The sequence below is a fragment of the Ochlerotatus camptorhynchus genome, unplaced genomic scaffold, assembly GCF_037179485.1.
Source record: "Ochlerotatus camptorhynchus isolate MF236.1 unplaced genomic scaffold, CSIRO-AGI_Acam_v1.1 ptg000137l, whole genome shotgun sequence".
Classification (NCBI taxonomy): domain Eukaryota; kingdom Metazoa; phylum Arthropoda; class Insecta; order Diptera; family Culicidae; genus Ochlerotatus; species Ochlerotatus camptorhynchus.
This window is the reverse complement of record NW_027040627.1, coordinates 1,258,214-1,265,765: the sequence shown is the minus strand read 5'-3', so window position 1 is coordinate 1,265,765 and position 7,552 is coordinate 1,258,214.

Below are 7,552 nucleotides of genomic sequence, written 5' to 3'. Positions count from 1 at the left end.
ACGGTCTAAATTTTTCAATGACTTCTAGTACGGCCACACCTTCTTTCTCTGCAGCCTTCCATGATCGCTGAAACATCGTCAGCTTTCGTGAAAAATATGATATCACGTGTTCTCTTCCATCCACGTCATGAGTGAGAACTCCCGCAATTGCTGTATCACTTGCATCGGTCTGGATGGTAAACGGTCTTCTAAAATCTGGGCAGGCTAGACGCTAGAATCGGTGCTTTAATCAGTTTTTCTTTAAGAACAACGAAGGAATCCTCAGCTTCGTCACTCCATTGAACAGTCTTGGGTTTTCCTTTTAGAAGATTTATTAAGGGAGCTGTGACCTCACTGAGCTCCGAGATGAAGCGCCGGTAATAATTTACCCTCCCCAGAAACCGTCTCAACGATCTGACCGATGCAGAACGTTCGAAGTTGACGATTGCTTTTATTTTATCTGGATTCGGCCGTATTCTATTCTGTGACAGCACGAATACTAAATACGAAAGTTTATCGAAAGGTTAGCAGCTCTAAGCCTTCTAGCCACTTCTCTTAAACTCCGGAGATGTTCTTCAAACGTGTTGCTTGCAATGACGATATCGTCAAGGTAGATAAACACGTTTGGTTCCAGTTCACCATACCCTAAAACTTGGTCCATTAGTCTCGACAGGGTTGCCGGACTATTGACCAGCCCAAATGGTAGCCTGGTGAACTGGCATAACCCTCTTCCAAACACCCGGAATGCCGTATATTTCCGAGACTCGGGTTCCAACGGGATTTGCCAAAAAGCCTTGGACAAATCAATCGTCGTCAAGTACTTTGAAGCTTCCAGTCTCCCCAGAATACGGTCCTGGTGTGGAAGAGGTTAGGCATCTCTACGGGTCCTTTCATTAAGCTTCCTGGCATCCAGGCACATTCGCACCTATGAATACCGAATTGAAAACCGACAACCTCTGGTGGCATGGACCGCCTTACCTTCGACAAGACTCGGACGCTTGGCCGGAAAATTGCATCGAAGTATCGGTTTCTCAGTGACGAAAACCTTCGCCTGCGAATTTATCCGCAAAAATAAATTTGAATATGCCAGGGACACCTCCGTAACAGTGCTGTAAATTTTCATATCATTCGATTGAAGATGAACCAATACAACCATTCAATCAATTCTATGTAAACGAATTATCAAATGACCATAATTTGAAGAGCCCCTTTCTCATTCGAAGCTCATTGTCACTGTCAATTGAGTCACTCACTAACATTTGATATACAACAGTGGAGTAATCGGTGCCGAATCAATAGAAACGCTCCCACCATTGGAAGAATATCGATTCCTCGCCGATTTGATATACAAAAGCTCACTGGAAGCACAAAAAAGAAAAGTTCCAAGTGCGCCCTTCAAAAGGAGACCAGTCACACCTGGATGGGACGAAGAATGCACAAAATTGTATGTAGACAAATCTGATGCTTTCAAAGCTTTTCGTAGACACAAAACCTCCACATACTTCGAGGAATATTCAAAGCTTGAGACAAAGCTGAAACAATTAGTCAAAGAAAAGAAACGCGGTTATTGGCGCAATTTCGTCGAGGGACTCTCACGAGAAACCTCAATGAACACCTTGTGGAGGGTGGCTCGGAACATGCGTAACCGCTCATCTTCTAATGAGAGTGAAGAATACTCCAACCGATGGATATTCGATTTCGCTAAAAAGGTCTGTCCGGACTCAGCTCCAGCACAACACATTCTTCGAGAAGCGTCTCCGAGCGGCAGCTCTCTGGATAGACCATTCACAATTCTGGAATTCTCTATGGCTCTTCTTTCATCGAACAACTCCTCACCGGGAAGCGATATGATTAAATTCAATCTTCTGACCAATCTCCCAGATATCGCTAAAAGACGCTTGCTAGACTTATTCAATTCCTTACTAGAAAACAACATTATACCGCCTGAATGTAGACAGGTCAAAGTAATAGCCATTCAAAAACCTGGCAAACCAGCGTCTGACCATAACTCATACCGTCCGATTGGTATGCTTTCGTGCATTAGGAAATTGTTGGAGAAAATGATCCTTCGGAGACTCGATCAGTGGGTCGAAGCAAATAACTTGCTATCAAATACACAGTTTGGGTTCCGCAAGAGCAAAGGAACAAACGATTGTTTAGCGCTGCTTTCCACAGATATTCAACTGGCCTTTGCGCACAAGGAGCAATTGGCTTCAGTATTCTTGGACATTAAGGGGGCTTTTGATTCAGTTTTCATTGAAATTCTGTCAGACAATCTGCACAGATGTGGACTTTCCGGAATTTTAAATAATTTCTTGTACAATTTGTTGTCAGAAAAGCAAATGAACTTTTCCCTTGGACAACTGACAACTTCCAGAATTAGCTACATGGGCCTGCCCCAAGGCTCATGTCTCAGCCCTCTTCTTTATAACTTTTATGTCAAAGATATCGACAACTGTTTGGCAGAACAATGCACGCTAAGACAACTTGCAGATGACGGTGTGGTTTCTGTAAGAGGACCACATGCCGTGGACTTGCAAGGACCATTGCAAAGTTCCTTAGATAACTTGTCTTCTTGGGCTAGGAATCTAGGGATCGAATTCTCGCCGCAGAAAACTGAACTGGTAGTGTTTACTCGAAAGCGGTACCCAGCCCAAATGCAACTTTATCTTTTGGGCAGAAACATTACTCAATCATTGTCTTTCAAGTACCTTGGGGTCTGGTTTGATTCAAAGTGCACTTGGAATACCCATATTACGTATTTGAAGCAAAAATGTCAACAGAGGATCAACTTTCTCCGTTCAATTTGCGGCACATGGTGGGGTGCTCATCCGGGAGACCTCATAACGCTTTATAAAACAACTATTCTCTCTGTTCTAGAGTACGGCTCTTTCTGCTTTCTCTCGGCAAGAAAAAGTCACCTAATAAAATTGGAACGAATTCAATATCGTTGTCTGCGTATTGCTCTAGGCTGTATGCACTCAACGCATAACATGAGTCTCAAGGTTCTGGCAGGAGTAACACCCCTCCAGAACCGTTTCTGGGAGCTCTCTCTCAGAATACTAATCAAATGCGGAGTGACGAACACACTTATAATTGCTAATTTTGAAGAAATTCTTGGGCTGAACACACAATCTCGATATATGAGAATCTACCACCACTACATATCATCAGATATGTGTCTTCCTTGTTATACTCCAGACCGTGTTCACTTCACCAATCGCAGTTCCTCAATTGAATATGATCTGACCATGAAACAAGCAACTCATGGGATTCCCGATCAACTTCGACCTATTATTATCCCCCGTATTTTTACTGAAAAGTACCAACACGTCAATTGCGTGAAAAGATATTTTACAGAAGGGTCTCGTCTCAGTGGATCCACTGGCTTCGGTGTCTTCAATAAAAATTCTAGCGCCTTCCGCAAACTCCAGGAACCTTGTTCCGTTTTTGTTGCTGAGCTGGCAGCAATCAACTTCGCATTGGGGATGATTTCCAACATGCCCGCAGACCATTACTTCATCTTCTCGGATAGTCTCAGTTCGATCGAGGCTATTCGGTCGATGAAACAAGGTAGGCACTCATCTTATTTCCTTTCAAAGGTAAGGGAGCAGATGAGTGTGCTGGTCGAAAGATCATATATGATTACCTTTGTATGGGTCCCCTCGCATTGCTCAATCCCAGGCAATGAGAAGGCGGACTCTCTCGCAAAGGTGGGCGCGCAGGAAGGCGAATTTTATGACAGGCAAATTTCACACGATGAATTTTACCATTTAGTGCGTCAGAGTACCCTTTCGAGTTGGCAAACCGATTGGGACACTGGAAATCTTGGACAGTGGTTACATTTAATTATTCCTAATGTTTCTTCGAGAGCGTGGTTTAAAGGCTTGGGCTTAAGTCGTGACTTCATTCGGGTGAGTAGACTTATGTCCAACCACTACTAGCTAGATGCTCATCTCAATAGAATAAACCTCGTGGACAGCAACATATGTCGGTGTGGAAACGGTTACGACGACATCGATCACGCAGTTTGGCAATGTACGGATAATGACGCCGCCAGAGAGCGACTTTTGAATACCCTCGAGGCCTAAGGAAGACAACCCTATATCCCTATCAGAGACGTGTTGGGTACCCGCGATCTCTGCTATATGCAGTCGATTTATGTGTTTCTGCAAATTTCTGGTATAAGAATTTAATTCGTTTGTCTTTTGTATCTCTTTATTAGTTTTTGTTTGTCTTGTCCCCCGTCTCGATGAGCCTCATCGTCGCCCACTGGTCACCATAGCCGGTCGAACTCCAGACGAATCTAGAACCGCACTACCATTCATACTGGCGACAACGCTCTGATGAGGCAACGATACCCTACTCCCAAACTCCTCCCCTTTTCCTATCCTTCGACAATGTACCCCTCTAACCTCGAGTAAGCCGCGAGTATCCGGCCCAACTCCTACTAGACATAGAATTAAGTGAATTTTGTTACAAACAAAGAACAATGAATTATCGGCTCCGTAAAGCTAACGCGATTGAGCCGACGAACTAGATAAAAATTAAAAAAAAAACAGTGGAGTATGGAAGAAATCCAGCAAAATGGTCCCGAACAGACAAGTCGACTCAAATGAGAATGATCCATGCCTTCGTCAAATGACTAAGCAACTGATATCACCCATTCGGAGGAGGTCCCATTTGATAGCGAATAGCTGCTTTTCTCATTTTCATCAAAAATGATCAAATGATTTTGAGAATTTACAGCACTGCTCCGTAAGCCTTCGCCTTGTAAAATTTTGGTCCTGGAAGCAGTCCGAAGTCGGCCTTTATATATGTGGGTTTCATCATCCATAGCTTGCACCCACCGGACTTGGTCAGCAGGTTGTCATGCAGCTTTCGAGCACGGGTTCTAGCCAAGGCATTCTGATTGAGTGATCGATTTGGTTGCCTACTGGCGTGGTATGCCTGTAAGCCTTCGCGGTAGCGAATTCGTTGCTCTGTATTACGGGCGGCATCATACTTTTTACTCAAATCGCTGATGGACCTCACGACCTTTTCATGGCGCTGATGGTTGGCAGTTCCACTCCGGTGTTTACTTTGAAGCTTCCTATCCGTCGTCAAGGTTTTCCTGTACGTTTAGAGCACGCGCCATACTGGCTAGGAAAATTCAACACTTTAGCCGGCTTGGACGCGTACCAAGATGGATTTTCCAGGTGACTGTGTACGATATTCTTTCTACGCTCCTCTTGCTTGGTGACTAGGAGCGCTATAATGAGCAAATGAGTTTGTTCCGTTACTAAGTGGGCCACGGTTTAAAGCGGTAATTTTTGACAGTTCAGGGATTTAACGATTCAGGGAGGTTTCAGTGAAAGCAACAACTACTGAGTTGATTACTGAAAACTCAGCTGCTTAAAAAACCAGTAAAATTTTACTGACTTCGGTTATCTAAACTCTGTGTGTATGGTACGAGGGTTACTCGTGAACATTACAAATAGAAATCTTTTGTGGAATAAAATTATTGACAACTATAACCAGGCGTTTTAAACATGCAAGGGAAACATGTCAGAAGGGTCTAACTCGAAACGTAAACAATGACTTGGATCGTCGGTTTCTTACGAATGGCAACACACCCACTCAAACTAACTAAATCATCTGACAGAGCAATGTTTGTTCTACGAGCTGGTGTAGTCAGATTCCGTGGGTATTTATGTTTCGAGTTATACCCTTCTGACATGTTTCACCTGATGTGACTGTGACTGATAGTGAGTAAATCGTGGAAATTTTGTACATTCGTTCGACACCATTATATTCGACTGTAACTCTGTGAAATGTTGAGTGCAACTTCATCGGTTCATCGCAATCGATTTAGGAATACGCATTGTAGAGAAGTGCAAGCAGAATTCATCATGTTACGAATCCCGTTGCTTAACCTTTGGCTTGAGAGGTATGGATGCTAACCACTACACCGCGGTCGTCCCCCCAGCTCTGACTGTTATTCGCTTCCTGAGGGCAATCATTATGATGGACATGACCCAGTGATGTGCCCAACGTTTATTTCCGAAACGAGGAGCTAACGGCCCTGGATGGGGTTAGTAATTTGTCAACGTTTTGAAGCTGTTGTTGTAACCCATCTTTTGAGTATTTCGTTAACAGTCTGATGATCGTTTCCCAGATGAAAAAAACGACCGATTCCGACAGAAAAAGTGAAGTCCAAATGCTACCTGAATCGCAATCTGGACTGAATCGGAAACGGGCTACCGGCCAGGAAGGCTCTAGCCAACTTGCTTCCGGAGATGTTTTGATTATTGGTGACATGCTGCCGGAGGAGGATATGGACTTTGGATCACGTTACGGTTTTCATAAGCTCCTGATGCTGAGTAAAAGCAACATCAAAGAAATGTTTCGGTAGCACCAAAAGCCAGCAAACTTGTCCGATTTCTTAATTTTTTCAAAATTTTCGTGTCCCTTCGAATTGTATTTTGTACTATGTAAGCATGTTGTTGTTTGATTGTACGAATGTTTTTATTTTATTTTTTCAAACGATTATTTTTTTCATTCGAATCATTAGTATATACATAATGAAACATTCGTAGCAAGTGTGGAAACGTTTCGTAAAATATATGAATGTTACGAACTCAAGGATTTTGGGAATCAAAAGGAAACTAGCTTCTTATATTTTTCGAATGCTTTTCGTAGCAGAAAACAAAGAATTAATTCGTTTCACAAACGAACGGTTTCGTTGTATGAACGAAATTTATTTTCAGTGTAAATCGTTTTTATAGTTTTGAATGGTATGCCATTAATTTGCTCGTGAAAGCAAATTTTCGGACGTCAATTAAAAAACCACACAAACAAGAATCACACAAACGGTGGTATACTGTCTACTTGTAATGCAATATCGAAATCTTCATCCTGTAAGGCTTGTTACAGTTACAACCATTAGTTCGCCAAACCATGCTCTTCTGAGGCTAAACTAACATTCCCATTCGAATCGCAGCAATGCCGTTTTTTTTCCATATATTGAACCCCATTGCAGGATCTGTCACATGCAAGTGAACGTCGTTACAAGCCTACCGATATAGCATCGCTTTACTGCACCTACTCCGGGTCCCCGAGTCCCTCACTATTTTGCACTGAATATTCCCACCGAACTGCAAACTCATTCCACCCATGTGCTTGAAAGTTAGCAAAAGGCAGACAGGGAAATCCCCTCACATCCCCACCCATCGTGTCGGTCCGTCGGTCACGGCTCTGCGATCCCCGTGTGCATGTGTTTGCATGTAAAAAGGGTTGCAGTCATCGTCATCGTTGACGATCATCGGTGTCGGGCATGTAACCCACTCCAAACCACGTTGTTGGTGGAAAACAGTTACTATGGTATTAGTGTAAGTTGGTGCTGCTGCTGGAGAATGCTGGAGTCCTGCCGTAGTGCATTTTCCCGAAAGGATTCTCTCGTTTTGCTTTGGTCGATGCAGGCGCGCGTGTGGTGCATACATTTACTGATAACACCCTCGAGAAGTTATTACGAAAGTGTGCATCGTATAGAGAAGTCCTTTTCAGGGTCAGTCAGTCTGACGTTTGTCGTCCG